Source organism: Camelus dromedarius, chromosome 17, assembly GCF_036321535.1.
Source record: "Camelus dromedarius isolate mCamDro1 chromosome 17, mCamDro1.pat, whole genome shotgun sequence".
Classification (NCBI taxonomy): domain Eukaryota; kingdom Metazoa; phylum Chordata; class Mammalia; order Artiodactyla; family Camelidae; genus Camelus; species Camelus dromedarius.
Genome location: NC_087452.1, coordinates 27,963,469 through 27,982,638, shown reverse-complemented (window position 1 = coordinate 27,982,638; position 19,170 = coordinate 27,963,469). Strand labels below are relative to the sequence as shown.

At 48.2% G+C, this 19,170-nt stretch overlaps 1 protein-coding gene across 2 annotated transcripts in view; it reads right to left on the bottom strand.

The window, feature by feature from the left end:
• Positions 1-19,170, bottom strand: part of ARHGEF3 (Rho guanine nucleotide exchange factor 3) — a 281,549-nt gene that overhangs the window by 247,014 nt on the left and 15,365 nt on the right. The window contains exon 1 of one of the 2 annotated variants that reach the window (XM_031470579.2): positions 16,403-16,644. The exons of the other annotated variant lie outside the window; for it this stretch is intronic. The gene's annotated coding sequence lies outside the window, so the exon portion shown is untranslated. Of the gene's footprint in view, positions 1-16,402; positions 16,645-19,170 lie in introns of those variants that run through there. 2 annotated transcript variants of the gene reach the window in all.

Sequence of the window (19,170 nt, the reverse complement as noted above, 5' to 3'; positions counted from 1 at the left end):
TTGGCCAATCTCCCATCCATCTTCCTCCATCTGCTTCCCTGTGGATCTGGCCTGCCCCCAGATCAAAGCACCATGTGGATAAACTTTCAGATCCAGGTGAGCAGGATCAGACACCTGGGGCCCCTGCACCATGAGGCACTGGACAGGGTCAGTGTTGGAGAGAAGCCCCAGCCTCCAATGCTGCTCTTTTAACTTGCAAAGAGCACACTGTGAGATACTGTTAGCATCTGGGTCCCTGTCTAGGTCCATCTGGATCCACTACTCTGGCTTCCATCAGAGTTTAACTTCCTCAGCTGAGGCACGTGCATTACGGAGGGACCTAGAATGAAGCAAGAGGGAAGATGTGGATCCTGGGAGGAGGAGAGACAGAAGGGTAGTGGGACTTGAACTCAAGAGTCCCAGAGGTGCCACTGCATCCCTGACATGAAGGGAGAGGGGAGAAAGCAGCAGCCCAGACCAGGGTCACATCTGCAGCTGTGAACACAGCAGCCCGCCTCACCTCAGCCTGGAAGCCAACTCTGCTCCATGCAGCCAGCTCTCCCACAGCACAGTAACTGCTGCAAGAGGAGTTGACGCCTACATCACAAATGATGGCAACAGCAGACTCTCCTTGAAGCCACATCTCCTGAGCACCTGTGAGAAGCCTGCCCTCCACGGACCCACTGACTAGTTCTGGGTCAGGGTTTTAGGTTTTTCCCTCCCAATGCTGGAGAAGGTTTTCTGTGAAAGCCATCAAGAAACCACTGCCCTTCAGCCTGTGGCTAGGAGCAGAGACTGGGGGCACCCATCTCTGTACCCCAGCACTGAGGGATGCCCAAGGTGCAGACACGAACATGGATTATCTTATCAAATTCTCACAGCCCCTGGAGGCAGGTACTGCCTCACTTATGACTCGGGAAACCAGGTTAATATTTGTCAAAGGCAATGTAGACAGCAAAATGCAAGTCCAAGACTTGAACTAGACATTTGTCCAGTGGGTCGGTGTTTCTAACCATCATAGTACATATAGTGCAAGGAAAAGCTCAGTAACTGCTGAATGAATGGATGGGTGAACAGATAGTTTCAAAAGCAGTTTCAGGGTTGTGGGGAGACAGTGTCTCTATAAAGCCCTAGAGGGCGTGACCTCACTCACCCTGGATGCCCACCAAGTGAGTGATAGTTTCAGACGCCTCTCAAGACAGCCCCTCAGCCCCTGAACACTCTGAACCCGGCACTGCCAACTGCCGTAGGAGTTTATGTGCTCAGTATTGCTGTCGGTAACCCCCAGAGCCTCGGCTGACTCAGCACCTCCTATTTTCAGGCAGTAACCTCCCGGTGCTCACACAGAGGCTCCTCTCTCCCTCCACAGCCCTGCAGGGAAGGCAGGATCACACCCATTTCCGGAGCTCGCAGAAGCAGTGATTAGCTTGCGATTAAGGCCACGGCGCTTATGTGAGGGCAGTTTTCAAACTCTGAGGAGCTGGCTGAACAGCACAGGCCTTTCCCCCACTTCACAAGACCCACCACTCACCTTAGGTAATCAGAAAGTTACACAGGTAAGTGCTGTTCTAACTCTTCAGCCAGAAAGCTCTGTATTAACCTAAAGCTAATCAGTATTTCCTATGCTGGTCACTTCAGTGGAAGAGGAACCCAAATTCTCCCCAACTGGAAACTGGCACCACTGCTTCCCCCTTCCTCCCCTCAGCCAGCTGGATCAGCAGCAGCTTCCTCCAAGGTGTCCACTGACACCAAATCTTGCTAATTCTTAATTGAAAAGTGCCTCTTCTCAGGAAGACCAAGAGTTGGTGAAGACGTGAAGCAACCAGAACTCTCACAAACAGAACTGGTGGGGGAATAAATCGGTCCAATCGCCCAGGAAGATGGTGGCAATATCCACTCAATCTGCATTTGCTCCTAGGTCCATACACGCACCAAGACACATTTTACAAAATGTTCTCAGTAGTATTATGCATAACAGCCCCGTACTAGTTGCCTACTGTTAAGACAAATAATCACAAGCTGAGTGGCCTAAAGCAACATAAATTTGTCACCGTACAATTCTGAGGTCAGAAATGGGTCAGCAGGGCTGCATTCCTTCTGGAAGCTCTAGAGGAGACAAAACCGTTCCCTCACCTTCTCCAGCATCTGGAGAGCACCTGCATCCCTTGGCTCATGGCCCCTTCCTCCATTTCAGAGCCCCCAGTGTAGCACCTTCAAATCTCTCTCTCGTCTCACCTCTGCCTCCATTGTCACATCTCATTCTCTGAACCAGACCCTCCTGTATCCCACTTACAAAGGTCCTTGTGACTACACTGGGCCCATCCAGATAATTCAAGATCATCTCCCCAAGCCAAGAACCTTATTTTATCGCATCTACAAAGTCCCTTTGCCACATAAAATAACAAAGTCACCATTATTACCAGTGAATGTACCTGTGACCAGGGATAAGGTCATGGATATCTTTTGGGGGCTATTCTATGGCTTACCTTCAGCCCCAAACCAGAAGGGACCCAAATGCTCATCAACAGTAAAATGAATGAAATAAAAGGTGGTAATTCACAGTGGATAAGAACATGTGATCTACAGCTACATGCAGCAAGGATGACTCTCACAAGACAACACTGAGCCAATGACACCAGCACAAGAGCACTTGCTGTCTGAATGCGTCTGTAGAAAGGGCAGAACCAGGTAAAACTACCCCAGCCGTCAGCGAGCAGGATGACAGCTGCAGTGACAGAGTAGTGGCTGGATGAGGGCATGAGGGAGCCCCTGGGGTGCTGGCAAGGTTCAGTTTCTTAACATGGGTGCTGCTTACACAGGTGAGTTCAGTTTGTGAAACTCCGTCAAGCTGTACAGGTATGATCCATGCCCTTTTCTGTAGGTACATTATGCTTCATTAAGGAGCTTTAGGAATTTTTATAACAACCCTTTTGTCTCTTCAACAGTTTCCCCCGACTCTACCCAAGCTCTCCACAGTCCTCTCAGAAAATAAGGCTGCTGCTTGTTTGTTTTCTATAAATCAATGTAGCCACGCTAAATTTCCCAACTTTGCTTCCTACAATTGGACATCAATAGTCATGAAAATGCAATCAATGCATTTATAACTAAAGAAGAAGAGGGGAGGAGAAGCAGGAGAAGCAGAAAAAGCAACAGCAGCGTCTGCCTCTCTCGTCCATCTCCACTCCACATACATGTGTAGTTTCAGCTCTGGATGGAGCAGACTCCAGCTGACCTCACCACCCCCCATCCTGCCAAGAGCTGTCCACCAGACGGACCTGGAATATTCCCCTGACCTCAGCCGCACCGTCCTTCCTCTGTCTCTCCTTCAGCCCTTTCACACACCTGACTCCCTCATGGACACGCCCACTGACACACCACCATCTCCCTCCAGGAACCCCCTCCCAAACTTCTGTAGGACTCATGATACAAACCACAGCATTTGCACTTAATTGCTACTGTCAAGGATTAACCGTGACTAGTAACAAGAGCCTTAGTCTAATCTCCCCAAACAAACTGCAAACTCTCAAGAATGGAAATCAGGTCTTGCACATTCAATTCCCCTCCTAGTTCTGACTGTGTATAAATGGATAATGCTAATTAGCAATAACTACTAATAATACAACTGCCTTTGCTCAGCACCTAACGTGCATAAGGGTCAAAGTTCCTCAAGCATTAGTTCATTTCTTCTTCTCTTACAATGGTCCCTCTTTTGAATAGGAGGAAACTGAGGCACAGAATGGCTAATTAACTTACCAAAGGTTCCGAAAGTCATCACAAGAGGATGGGATTTGAACCCATGCAATCTGATTCCAGAGCTTATGCTCTCGACTCAGACCCTATTCTGCTTCCATAAGGCCCCACCCAAGTTGAGTTAGGTGTATAGTTGGTGTTTAATTAGTACATTGACATACTTGATCTCAAAAAAAAAAAAAAAGATATACTTAGAAAAAATAATCTTCACAAGCACACAAAGAGCAAATCAAGACTCTTCACCAAATAAGATCATTTCAGCTTCAGATTTCAAAATAGAACACAACTCCTGGAGAGATTTGCAAAAGCACCTTATTTTCCTCGCTCTGCATCACACTTGGCTTTGCGGGGCTTTACAAACATTTATCAGAAAACAACAGTCAGGGTTTGTCCTCCAGGCTTTCATCAAACCAGGGAGAGAGCTGGATACATTTTTTTCTTTTTTTGTCCACCAATCTCAGGGTCAAAGCCACAGTCAGAGTTAAAGGCAGGCTAGACAACTGGGGCTGTGACCACAACGCCTCAAGCCACCTGCCCTAGATGACCTCACCTCTACGGTGGCCAAAAAATGTGCCCCAGAGGCCTTGAGTAAAAACAAGGCCATCACCCCCGAGGACTGCTGTGGCCAGAGATAAACTGAACCAGAGATAATGACACTGAAAGCCGTGCCCTCGCAGGGACATCGCTTGGTGGCCCATGGTGCTGGCAGCCAGCTCAAGACCGTGCCATCCCTCCCCTTGATGCCTGCCCCACAGTTAGATACCAAAAAGTGCTCTGTCCGGTGTGGACACAGCGTGCACCCGAGCCGTCTGCTCACCCCCGTCCTCCCCAGACTGGCTCGCAGCAGCTGCATGGAGACAGATGAAAGTGCCCGTGCCCGGGGCGCTCAGACTGCTTCTGAGGAGAGATGTGGCTGAAGGTTGAGGAGGGCTGTAGCTACATCTGTACCACTAGCAGTTTCACAAGAACAGAAAGGTGTTGATGCATTTGGGGCTTACTAAAATTGTCTCAAAGCTTAAAAAAAAAAAAACACTGATCATTACAGCACAGTGTGATAAGCAGAATTGGAGAGATGCGTTGTTACAAGGGGAGCAGCACCCACGCCTGAGGGAACCGCGGATGGGATCTCCTCTCAGCAGGTTCTACTTTCTGCGCTAGATGAGACAATGGGCACCGAGTGTAGTAGTTAGTGTCATCTATTTTTTTGTGTGTTTTTACTCCATCCTTCCTGGAAGCCAGACATTGTGAGTTCTCAGGTGAGATGGGGGAAAAATCTGGAAATGTGGTCCCTACAACTACCCTCAGAAAGGCATTCTGTAAACTCAACCACTCTGTTCCCACAGGCTTTCCCAGGGCCCCCCAGTGACTCCCTGGTGCTCCTGCCGCACTCCCCCTTCACCCAAACCCCACCAATACGTGCACATGTCTCCCTGACTGCACCCGGGGCAGTGATGCCCCAGCTGTGAGCACACATGGACAAGACAATGTTTGGTGAACGAATGAACAAACTCAGCCAACTGCACTTGTCCACTCTCACGAAAGATGACACAAACCTGGTGCAGAATCAGGGCAGCTCAGAGGCCATTACCACGCAGCTGAAGAAATAAAGTGGCCCTCATGGGGGGCTGGCCACCCCAGAATCACAGAAAAATGAGGCTCCAAGAGGCAAAACCCCCCAGTACCCACCTGAGTCTTTCAGTCACTCTATCAAAGGGAGATGTATGTTGGGGACCCAAGGACTCAGGTATTATTCTATTTCTAGACACAATGCCAAAATGCCCCAATGATGAGACAGATGCAACAGGCTAGTGCCACGATCGCACATGCTCCAACAAATATTCTGGACTCCTCTCCTGCCAGGCAGCCTTCAGATTCAGCAGTTAGCTCTCCACATGGCTTAATGACATGGAGAGGCCAAGCTGAGGGTGCCCCAGCAGTGGGAACAGTCCCGGTTCTCACTGCATGTGTAAAGGCTGCGTGGCCACCATCACATGCTCCTTTGGGGAGACAGAGAGAGGAGGTTAGGTCAGTCCTCAGGTCTCAAGATAAGTCTCAGTCTTCCCAGTGGAAGATCAGATCCCAGGTCACTGAATGAGAGCTTGGTGGGGATACCACCAGCGGTCAAGTCCTGTCCAGCTCCTAGCTGCCTGTCCTCAGGCCAAAGCATGTTCCAGTTTCAACCAGGGCATCTCCTGTCCTATGTGATCCATAAGCCAGGGTTCCTGGGTAAGTTCTCATACTATAAAATAGTTTCAATACAACAAAAGAAGTTTGAAAAACCTTGCTCTTTACAAAACCACTACCACCTGCCTGCTCTCTCTAAGTCTTTCCAATGATGTCTTTAGTGGACACTCAGCATGTTTTTGTTGATGGACGGAGAGCATGCTCATCCATTCACAGAAGCTCCAAAGGTCAGGGGGAGTAAGACACAGTGGTCAGAACAGCCTGGGGTCTCTCATCTGTGCTGCTCACTGTAAGATGGACATTGCCCAAGCAGAGTCCATCCAAGGCAGGGCAGGCAGGCTACCCAGGGATCTGGGAACCATGTCATCACTGTCTTCCATTCCCCCACCTCAAGGCAATGGTGATGGCAGCCTTCCCATGGGCCAGGTAGGTACCCTGCAGAGGGCTTCAAATGCTTGATCCAATTTGACCCTCTCAGCAATGTTGTAAGGTAAGGACTCTTACCTCCTTCTTACAGATGAGGAAACTGAGGCACAGAAGGGTTGAAGTAGCTTTCCTTGGTCCCCAGAGCTAGTGAGTGGAAGAACCAGGGCATCAGCATAAAAACAAGGATGCTTGTCTCCACCGCACACCCCTCAACAGAAGTCCAAAAGGGAGATGACAGTTGTAAAATGGCTCTAGAAAAGGCCTTGTGCCAGTGTTCCCGACTGGGGATAAAACTGGATTCCTTGGGCAGGGAAAGATGTTCTGACCTGATCCTTCACCAACTAGGGCATTTATTAAAGTGAACTTTGTCGAATGGACACATCACACTCAGTAACTCAGCTCAAGGATGGCAATCCCTGTGCCTCGCCATCATTCATTACCTCCAAAAGCTTACATACTTTATGCTCAGAGAGTGCTTCAAAACACCTGCCCAAAAAAGGGTGATCTCTCTGAGAAGCCCAACTATAAATAACGTCTCATGAAATTGTATGTAGCTAGCCACTTGAAGACAATTTAAAATTCACTGGAATCAAGACATATCAAGGACCTACTCTGTATCAGCATTGAGTCACACTAGAACCCCATGAGATGCACATGATTAACCACATTTTACAGAGAAGGAAACCAACTCTAGCTTAAGCAGCTTGGCCAAGCTCCAACAGCTAGAAGTGGACCACAGGGACTGAACAGCTGGATCTGTCTGACTCCTGGATCTAGGCCTCTGATTTCCCACATCCCATAGGCTCTGGCACCTGAGTAAACATGCAGTCCGATTCCCCTAGAAAACTCTCTGGCTCATTCTTAGCTCCATCTCTGTGCTCTGACCCCAGGTGTCTGCTGAGAAAAGCCTTGCAAAGGAGAGGACCAATCGCAGCCTCTGACACTGGCGGGCAAATTTCAAAGTCAATGGGAAAATCCTGCAGAGTCCAGAATTCCCCGGGAAAGCCCCTTGGGACGGTGCATCCTGGCGAGGGACGCCCCCTCCCTCAAAGAGCCCAGTGCTGCGTGTTCAGCCGCACTCCAGGTCAAGTCGCCTGTCAGGGCAGAGGGAACACACTCACCTACTATAGCCCTCAGACTCTCAGGGGCACACAGGATGTGGGGCCAGCTTGGGCGACCTGCAGATTCACCACCCCAATCTCCCCAACTCCAGAACATACACAAACTTAAGTGGAGCAGCAGGATTCAATGGTTATTTCTTTTTTCTAAGAGCTTCTAGTTTAGTTAACATAAGTCAAAGGCAAGAGAGATGTGATTCCAGGATGCCATAATTCCACAATAACGTGATGTTCCACAAGCTGCTAAAAGATATACATTGTAAATGATGAAAACATTCACAGTACAGATAACCAGTTGAGGCCTTGAGTTCTGATGTTAAGACCGTGTGGACTCTAATTTGACCTCTGCCACTTGGCTGCTAGGAGAGCCTGGAAAGGGCTGCTCTGTACCTCGGTTTCCTGAACTATAAAACAGGGTGGTAATGTTGTCAAATCTATGAGGCTTTTGTGGAGATTCAATGAAACCGTGCCAGCAAGGAGCCCAGCACAGTGCCTCACAAAGGCTGGTGTCTGCTTCCCTTCATAAAAAACAAAAAGATGAGAAAGCAGAGGGCCTCGGTGAGAGGCTGACAACTTGTCGGAGGTCCCACAGTGAGTGAGTCCAGAGTGTGTCCAGAGTGAGTCCACGCTGTCGTCAGCGCTGTGGGTCTCAGGGAGCTAGATGTAAGAGACGGGGTCTCTGCTGGAATGGGGTGAGTCCAGGGCAGCTGGGTTAAAGGGCCTGGGAGGCAGAACCCGAAGCTTCAGAGCCCAAATGCTGAGAAAACAGGAGGATGAAAAGAACGGGGAAGAGCACTTTCAGAGAATATAAAAATACCCAGTGAGGAACCACTCCAGACTTGCCCAGAAAGTAAGACTGTGCAAGCACAGAGACCTCAGGAGGCAGTAAACTGGTCACCTCAGCTGCAGTCACAAAGAAAGTGACTTGAGTGACAGTCACCCCGGATGCGCCTTTGAGTGCACCATCCCTCCTGCCTGCCCAGACTCGCAGAAGCTGTCCGCCCACCCAGCTCCCTTCTCTCCAGCCCCAGAGGCTGGAACCTGGATCTGCTTTGCAAGATCCCTTCCAGGATTCCAGATCCCTGCCCTGCCCTCCCCTCCGACGGGCACACACCCACAACGCACACCAGAAATGACAATGAGGTGTGAGCAATCAGCACTGGTCCAGCCAAGTCACGTGTCCGGCACCAGCCCGGCTCTGCTGGCTGCTGAACCTTCACCCACTGCTGGGGCGGAGAATCAACCAGGGAGGTGAATCAACCAGGGAGGCGCTTCTGACACTGGAATGGGACCTCTATCCCTAAGCAGGCTTGCACAGGTCAAGAGCAAGACTGCACCTTCTACAAAACCCATCTGGAAGTTTGCAGGTGGCAGGAAGATGGGAGTGAAGGAGGACCCTTCTGCTTGGTTATAATCATTCCTCTGTGTCCAGGGAAGGGCAGACAACGGAAAGGGGCAGGTGTTTCCGGATACAAAGCCTGGCACTTGAGCCCTGTGCTCTGCTGGGCTGAGAGCAGCTGTTCCCCATCGCCCTGTCCAAGGGCTGGCAGGGAGAATGAGACCACAAACCAAAGCAAACTGGGAAACACAGACCCCCAAGTCATTAGTGCATCAGCTATGATAAAGACACTTGCCCTTCTGCAATTTTGGCACAGCAGCAGAGGGACACTCAAGCTCAAAACAGCCAGGCATTTTAATTCCTGCTGATTGTAGGAGGGGAGCAGCTGCTGCCACTACCCAGAAACCACACCTGGTGGCCAGGCACCAAGAAAACCAACCTCGCCCAGCAGGGCGGGATGTGCCAGGGCCTGTGGCTGAGGCCAACGGCCCTGTGTTTCCCTGACAGAGTCACAGGATGTCGGAGCCAGGAGGACGCACAGTGCTCAGAAACCACAGGTGTCCCGATGGAGCGGGACACAGAATCGTCCACGCACAGATCAGGCTCGCCTGGCTCCGGCCTTCTGAATCAGAATCACCGAAGCTGGGCCTGGGAATCTGCACTTTAAAGAGACACCACAACCACCACCCACCCCCATGATGACTCTGAGGCAGCCAGCCCTGCACTGGGCTGCTCTAGAAACTGGATCAGCCCAGCCTGCTGGGTATATATGTGCGAGACCGAGACCACAGAGTTGTTGATGGTCCATTCATTCCAGGAGCATCTACCCAGGGCCACACAGGGGACCAGCTCAGAGAAGACACAGTTCCTGCCCTACCGGGAGCAGCTGGGTGCACCTGGGGAACTTCTCAGAAATGCAGATGTCCAGGCTCCACCGCCTGTGATTCAGGTTCTGAGGGACTCAGAATCCAGCAAGAAAGTGGAAGCAAGGCCTGACAAGAAGAGGAATCTGGAAACCGAGGCTAGGCAGGCAATTCTGACAGAGAAGCTAGGTCTGCAGAGGCTGAGTGTGGCTTCATGGCACAAGGGAGGGAAAGATTTGCACCAACCCAGCCCCCGCCACGGGCCAGCCCTTGACTACTGTTAGCACCACATGTTCACCGCAACCCTACAGGGGCACTGGCCTAGTCCCCATCTTACAGATGAGAACAGTGAGGCTCAGGGTGTGGTGAAATGCCTTGCCTGAGGTCCCAAGGCCAGTAAGTGCCAGGGCTGGGATGTGAACACCGGCAGCTGGAGAACTTGCACTTTTCACTGTCATCCCCTCCTCCTCCTGAGTCCCAGGCTCGGGGAAGAACAGCTCTACCTACCCACACTGACAAGTGTCCTTGACCTTTCTCTCTTCTTACCCTTTATGTACAATCAGTGACTAAGGCCTGACCCCCTTCTCTCCAACTTGACTGCCAACACCACTTTAACACCTCATCATGGTCACCATCATGGTCCGTGGTATTTAAAATATGAGCCCAGCAGCCAGGTCAGTACCCAGACTAATCTTCTACAAGAGCTTTTCACAGGCCTGAAGATACAAATCTCCCTCCCAAGTTTGCCCTGGGGCCTTCCCACAGAGCATCCCCCAGTCCCCACTGGCTCTCTAACTTCTTCCAGCTCAAAGCCTCTAATGACTGAACAGGACTATCAGTTCTCTGCAGAAGGCCAGGCCACAGAGCAGGGGCAGCTCTGTCCAGCCCAGAGCTGAGCCCTGGGCACACAGGAAGGGTATATGTGGTGGTGGGTGGGTGGTGGTTAGTCACGACTGAGCACAGGACTTTGCAGCTTGTCTGAGGCCCATGTATAGTAGCAGCAGAAAGGCCAGGAACTGGACAGACAGGCCCACACCAGACCAGGAAGGGGAAGCTGTTAACAGCACAAAAAGGAGCTGGGATGTAAGTCTGGCAGCTGAGGAGGCTCCTGGAAGCAAGGGAGTAATATGATCAAATTCACGTTCACACACTATTGATGCAGTGATTGTCATTTTCTCTCATCTCTTTGAAAGGCAATCTGCCAAGAGCTACCAAAATTTAAAATCTGCCTGCCTGTTGACCCAGCAATTCCAAGTCTACCAAGGATACTCATTGCAGGGTCCTTTCATATTAGCAAAAAAACTGGCCTAACTGGTCAACTGGAGAAAAAGCCACAGGAGACAACTCCACAATCCTTCTTTCCATTCTTTGGAGCTGGGCGTGTTTTAGAATTCACAATGTTTGCATTTTAGAAAGGTAATACCAAGTACGTACAGTATGTTACGTAAAACCCCAGCAGGGTCAGGCATGGCATCCAGTCAAGTGTGTAAATACTTCTGCAGCTGAACTTGTGACTATTTCTGCTACGTACTATAAATAGCCTCCTATTAACTCAGGTCAGGTTTGGTCATCAAATGAGCGTGCACCCAACTTTTTAAAAAGCATGTAGTTTCTTGATCGCATAACTGTCGAGGAGGGATGGAGGACCTGTGGTCAGGTGATGGAATAATAAAAATAGAAAGCCACTGAACATGCCCTGAGCCCCAGTGTGGGCAGGTAAGCTCCAGGTGCTTCCCACAATGATGCACTGAGCCCACCATGGGCCCAGACACCCTTTACTGTCCTAGTCTGTCTAAACACTCCTCACTGTCACCACCACCATAACCACCACCATCACCACCACCGCTAACATCCATTGAGTGCTGTGTACCAGGCACTGTCCTAGGTGCTTTACATTCATTACCTCACTGAATCCATGCAACAACCCAAAGGTGCTACTGTTACTATTCTCACCTTATCCAGATTCGTCCCTAATTCATCCTCTATCATCCAGTAAAGAAACAGAAGCATGGCAGGACAGAGCGACTTGCCCAAGGCCGCCAGCCACTGCACTGTCCTCGGTGGTGACAGTGTGTGAGCATGAGCTGCCACCTGTCCCTGGTACAAGTTCATGCCTGGTAACCCAGGCATTCTGGCTCTGGAGTATAGTATACTCATAACCCCTACATGTTCCTCATCTTCACTTGGTAAAGTGCCTTAAGATTTTTATAGAACATGGCAGGCCACAAACATAAATAGATAAAAGCTAAACCAGGCTGGCATTCAGATCCACAACCAGGGTGCTTATTCTGATCCCAAACAGCCAGGCCTGGGTTGGAAAGACACAAGCAAGGGCACCCAAGCACAGAGCCAGGGATCCTCTGGGGAAACCCAGCCCAGGGAACCTCAGGTCATTCAGCTTGGGGATCCGCCCCAGCAGACCCACTGGGCTGCCCTGGGCAATCTACATAACAGGCTGTAATTTGTTGTTGAGGATCATCCCAGGGTGTGGGTGCTGAGTGATGAGACAGAGGCAGGTTCCACCTCCTGGCTGGATCCCCTCCAGTTTATCCAGTAACACCAACCACCACCGCCATTTAATCCTTGGCTTCAGGTAAAGCCAGCGGACAGGCAGGTTCCCTCCCCTTCCAAGTTAGGACATTACAGGGAGTCCGAGGAAAGCACCAGATAGATGTACCCATCGTTTAAACAGCACCACAATTAAGTAAGGCCACCCTCCCTCCCAAGCGCTGACCGTTTCTGCAAAATAAGGAGCAGGCCCGGAGCTGGTGGCGGCTACTGCTCCCATGCTGCAGGGCAGATAGCGAGATGGATGAGGACGAGGGGGAACACACAGAAGCACCAGGGCAGGGCAAACTCCCGCCTCTTACTGGCTCCATCCTTGCCTCCCCTCCATCCTGCCCTGGCCTCTGACATTGTTTCAGCTACCCAACCTTCATCCTCTCAGGACTCTGGAAAAAGACTACCATGTATTTTTATTTTCCCAATGTATACATAGTAAAATAGTTTGTGACATACATAAGCTATACAAATCTTATGTGTACAATTCAATAATATTTCTGGATACTTATATTCCCATGCAATCACCAACCAAATCAAAATATAAAACATTTCCAGCCCCCTAGGTTTCTTCATGTCCCTCCCAGTTAATGCCCTACACAAAGGCTCTTTTTCACTGCTGAGTGTTCTCCATTGTTGTATGGATATACCACAGTTTGCTTATCCAGATGGCTGTTAGTGGGCATTTGGGTTGTTTCCATCATTTGGAAATTATGGATAAAGATGCTGTGATCATCTATGTACAAGTCTCTGGGCTCTCATAGGCACTCATTTCTCCTGGGTATATACCTAGGTGTGGAATTGCTGCCCCATGGGTAGGCATATGCTTAGCTTGGGTAGACACTGTCAGAACAATTTTCCAAAGTGTTTGTGCCAATTCATACTCCCACTAGCAGTGTATGAGAGTTCCAGTTGCTGCATGTCTTTACCAACACTTTCGTGTCTTTTTTTATTTTAGCCATTCTGGATGGATATATAGTGGTATTTTGTTGTGGTTGAAATTTTCTGATGACTACTGAGGTTAAGTACCTTTCTATATGTTAATTGGTCATTTGGAATCCTCTTTAGTGATATGCTTGCTTAAGACTTTTGTCTTTTTAAAACTAGGTTGTCTGTTTCTCATTGGTTTGCAGAAGTTCTTTATATATTCTGGATATGAATCCTTTGTTGGACATATGTATTTCAAATATTTTCTCCCAGACTGCAGCTTGCTTTTTCACTCTCTTAATGGTGTCTTTTGATAAAGAGTTCTTAATTTAATGAAGTCCAATTTATAAAGTTTTTCTTCATGGCAGTGCTTTTTGTGTCTTGTTAGAGAAACCTGTGCCTAGCCTAATTTGATACAGATATTCTTCTTTATTATCTTTAAGAAGCTCCATTGATTTGTCTTCCACATTTAGGTCCTTGACTCATCTCAAGTTATTTTTATACATGGTAAAAGTTAGGTGATTGGGGTGTCCTTTCTGGGTAAAGTTCTGTCAGCTGTGACCACAAACCAGACACACAAGAAGGACCAATCTCTGCCACCTCCAGAGGAAGACACAGCTTCCAAGACACCCTCGTCCTTTACCTGGATTCTGCAAAAGCATCTAATTCCACCTCACCTCCTGCAACCCAACAGGATTCAGATGTATATGTCCTTATCGTTTGAGAGCCCAAACCTTACAAACTACTCTCATCTCAAATGAAGCTTCCACAACTTCCCATAAGACCATTTTGACAATCGCACATGGGTCAAAATCCTTTTAAAATGCAAAATGATTAAGTAGGACTATGCATAGTGACCATGTAAAATAGCACCTGGCTGTCAGATTTGCTGGGTGCCCAGTGTCTGCATCTATGGGCTGGGAGTTAGGGAGGCCACAGGATATGACCAGACATAGCCCCTGTAGTCACTGTGCTCACAGCCTGGGGAAGAGAATAAGAAAAAATGGGAGAAGAGAAAGCAAACAGGGAGAAGTACCAAGAGAAGGCCTCCCTTGCCACATCTGAGCCAAGAACTACATATGGAAAGGAGCCGGCCCTGAAAAGAGCAGGAGTAAGAGATTCTGGACAAGAGAAATGGCGTCTGCAAAGGCTGAGAAAGAACAGGGACTGGGATCTTGCTAGAAGGGTTGACAGGGTGTGGCAGTATCTGTAGGTAAAGATAGGAAAAAGTTTGGGCTTTTTTCTAACCAGAATCAGAATGCATTGGCACCACAAAAGCTCTAAGAGGATGAAAGGCATTCAGTCAACTGGTCTCCTTTGAAATCCTTCTATCACAGCGTGGTTCACGCAGGCAAAGAACCACAAACTCCTCTCAGTCTTGACTGTGTTTGCACACAAATGCACAGGTGAGTGCACACACGTGCATACACACACACACACACACACACACACCTGCCCCCTTGGTGCCACCTCAAGCTGAGGACCCTTAGTTCCTCCTCCAGTCCCAGGTGGGATGGGGTCCACACTGCAGACTTTTGCATCCCAGCTGGCGATTTCTCAGCACTTATTATCACAACTGTAATTTTACTTACATTCATGTGACTATTTGATTCATATCTGTTTCCTGAATGAGCCTATCTGTTGACTCCAAAGAGGCGGAGTCTGAGCCTGTCTCAGCCACCAAGGTCTCCCCAGCACCTCGCACATGGCCTGATGCAAGGTTTAAGGGCTCAATATTAATATATTTTAACTTTTTTGGGTGTGAAATTTCAAATATATACAAAAGTAGAAAGAGTGTGCCCATCATTCAACTTCAATGGGCAACTCATTCCTAATCTTTCTTCTTCTATACCCTGCCAGTGGAGTAAACCTCAGCCATCACATCACCTGTTGAATGAATGTGTGAATGAATGTCTCCTACTGTAATGCACAAAAATAGGTGCTTAATTTTTACTCGTTGATTTTGCTGTTGACATTAGACAGACAGGGAAAAGTTGAGGATGGGCCACCAAAATGAGTCAGTATGCCACCAAGTTAACAACTTTGATAAAATTTCAGGAGAGCTTGATAAAAAATTTCAGGAGATGAGATTTAAACTTTTGGCTAAAATGAACTTCCTTTCCCCCATATTCATGGGGCTTTAATTTTTCAGTCCTGTCCTTATCATTGCCACATTCATTAAGAAGTGACCACAAGCAGGGAAAGGTTACATATTTCCCACAATCCCTTTCAGATAAAAATCCTGAAAGAGCAAGTTTCTTTCCATAAAATAAGGCATGTGGCCTTTTACACACAGAAAAACAATGCCTTGGAAATGAATATTACAGCTTGCTTCCTCCAGGGGCAAACTATATTACACCTATTTTATCTACTGTAACATTTATGGTAGCTTGTTCTAAATGAGCCTGGTCCTTTTGAAAAGCCACTACAGTTTTACAAACATTGGACAGAACTGTCATCATGAATGTGGTATTCCCAGTATCTCGTACAGTGAGTAGCACTTGGTATTCAGTGGATTTGTTTAATGTCATCCATTCTTCCAGGTCCCAAAGGTACCAATAAGAATAACTTGAAATGCTAAAATGTAATCATATTGAATGATTTTTTGTTGTAAAATATACTTATTAACTATATTTTCCAACTTCCTTCATAAACACAAAGGAAAAAATGCTAAAGCTGTCTTTAAACCTAAGACCTAGAGATAAGTCACATTTTGGAGTCTAATCTTCCATGAGTGTGTACGTGTGTTTACGTGTCGGCATGGTTACATGTCCAGGCTCCTGAATCTCTGCCATTCGCTGCCTGTGTGGCCTGAGGCAAATTGCTTCACCCCCATAGGCCCATTTTCTCTTCTGTAAAGTGGGACTGATAAGACTAGCCGACAGGGTGAGACCAAGACTTAAGGAAGATGTAGTGTATGGAGCCCTGAGCCCAGGACTGGCACACAAGTGTTCAGTCAGTGTAGCTGCTGTTACTGTGTTTCCAAAAAGAAGCTGCTGAAGAACTCTGGATGACTTTTAGGCTCTGCTGGGGAGCTTTTCCAATGGCCTGCACAGAAGTGGGTGCACCTGCCTCCATCCCCAGCAGGGAAGCCGACTCAGAGAACCGGAGGGGGCATGCAGCTGGAGCAAGCTCCCAGCAGCAGCGGCCTCTGAGTCACAGCCCAGCCACATCCCTTTGTTCCCCGCGGGGTGAGCTGTGACTCACACGGGCCCCAGTCCTGGGCTGGGCCCAACTGAACCTGGGACTGGACTGACCTGCCCACAGTCACTAAGAACGCTCTTTTGAACACTCTCCTTGTCCATCATCTTTCACCCTCCAGCCTGGTGATCTGCTCATGCCACGCCAGATCCCAGCTGCGAGTATCAGACCTTACAGGGACCCTCTGAGCTGCCGGGTAGTTTACACCATCGCCGCCGCCGCCACTTCTTTTTCGGTTCTGTGCCTGTTTTCTCACTGTGTTTCACTCCATTTTGATTTAACTTCAACCTGGAACGAAAAAGTCCAGGAGATCCACTATAGGATTCACTCCCTCAAACTCCTCTTACAATTTTTTTATTGTAGTAAAATATGCACAACATGAAATTTACTATTTTAACCATTTTAAGTGTACAATTCAGTGGCACTAAAGTACATTGACAATGTTGTACAACTATCACCACTATCATTTCCAAAACTTTTTCATCACCCCAAACAGAAGCTCTATACTCATTAAACAAAAACTCCCCACCCTGCCCTTCCCCTGGCCCTGGGTAACCTCTACCCTACTTTCTGTCTATATGAATTTGCCTATTCTAGGTACTGCGTATAAATGGAATCACACAATATTTGTCCTTTTGTGTCTGGCTTATTTCACTTAGCATAATGTTTTGAAGGTTCATCCATGTTGTGGCGTGTGTCAGAATGTCCTTCCTTTCTATGGCTGAGTAATATTCCATTGTATGTATACACCATATTTTGTCTGTCCACTCATCTGCCAATGGACTCTTGAGTGGTTCCCACTTTCTGGTTACTGTGAGTAACACTGCTATAAATATGGGTGTGCAAGCATCTGTTTGAGTCCCTGCTTTCAATTCTTTCAGGCATATACACAGGAGTGGAACTGCTAGATCATATGGTACTTCTGTGTTTAACTCCTCTGATACACTTTTAAGAGTTGGACATCATAACACAGCAGCTGCCACAGCTAATGCTCAGTGAGCATTCTCTTCACTCTGGGTTACATATCATTCTAAAGACTTTTTGTGTATTGTCTCATTTAGTCCTCAAAACAATTCCCTCTGGTGGGGCGTTCTTATTCTCATCCCCATTTACAGACAAAGAAACTGGGGTTACGCCAATCAGATGGCAGTGCCAGCATCTGAATCCAGGCAGATGCTTTCACATGTTCTCCAGGTGTGACAAAAAATCGAGCTGTTCTGCCAACATGCATTTTCTGCCCTGAACAGAAAATCTGCCTTACCCAGATCTCTGATACCTTTCCTTACTCTGGACTAAGGAATAACTTTCTTAAAAATGGGAAAGGAGAGGATGCTCCACTGAGTGGGATTAATCTAGACTCACTCCTTGCAGTGAGAGAGCCCACTTCATTAAGATGGATGAAAAAGGGGAATCTGTTGGAAGGATATTGGAACAGTTTGGTGCAGTGACTGGCTCCAAAGATGACGTGCCCAACCCTCTCCTCACACTGTTGCCACCCGACACTCCCCCAGGGCCCCATCCCTACTGCTCTGGACTCAGGTGCTTCTGAGCATCTTCTCTGCCACTTCTGAGTCAGGGTGATCCAAGGGAAGCCCACGGCCTGTCCTGGCTGGGCCTACATGCAGCCCTGGGCTGATCACCACAGCTGGGGGAGAGGGGTGGAACGGTGATGGACCCAGCCTAGGCCAAAGCCCCACCCCAGGCTCAGGAGAACTGGGACTCCTTCCAGAGAGGAGGGAGGGAAGCAGGGCAAATCCAAGCAAACACCCACTGTGGTGTAATTTACAAGAGCAACAAGAGTAACACTAAACAAAACAAGGCTGAGTAAAATTGCTGCATCCACTCAGTGAAACATTATGTAGCTGTTTAACAAGGAATCATGAAGATATGCAGCAACTTAAAAAAAAAAAAAGAGTCTTAGGGAAGAATGCCTGGTGGGAAAAGACCAGATACACACACACACACACACACACACACACACAAACACACACACACACACACACACACACTTACTTACATGTAACAATTTGCAGGTAAGAAAAAAACATAGGCAAGAATTATATCATAAAGGAGGAATTATAAATGGCTTTTAATCTCTATTTTCCAAACTTTCATTTATTGGTTCAACAAATATTTACTTAGTGTCTACTAGGTGCCAGGCGAAGTGCTAAGGATATGGCAGGGAACAAAACAAAAGAAAAACCCAGCCCTTGTGGAATTTACATTCTAGTAGGGGAGGCAGAAAACAAATAAGGTGAATAAGCAAACTACACCCTCTATTGCATTACAACAGGAGTAAAGAGAAAAAGTAGCTCAAGGACAGCAGAGAGGAGTGTTGAGGGTAGCGCTGACAGTTTAGATATGATGGTCAGGGAAGGTGATATCTGAGTAAAGGCTGCAGGAAGTGAGGGACCAAGTTATGCCAAAGTCAGAAGAAAGGCATTTCAGGCAGGGGGAATAGTGAGTACAAAGACCCTGAGGCATCCAAGTAGGGGAGATTATTGAGGCTGATGTGGCTGGAGCGGGGTCAGGAGAAGAGGAGCAACCTAAGGGAGAAGGTGGAGAGGAAATGCAGCCAGATCCCGGGGGTCTTGTAGGCCACTGTAAGGACTTCAGCTTTTGCTATAAGATGAGAGCCCTTGGAGGGTTTTGAGCAAAATAGGTGGGAATCTACCCATCCCTTCAGAAGGATCCCTCTGGCTTTGAACTGAGAACAAGTCGGAAGGAGGGAAGGAGAGAAACTGGGGGAGATTCCTGCAGTCTCTCAGGTGAGGGGGAGAGGCGCCTTGGACAAGGGTGGTAAGCAATGACCACATTCTAGGTA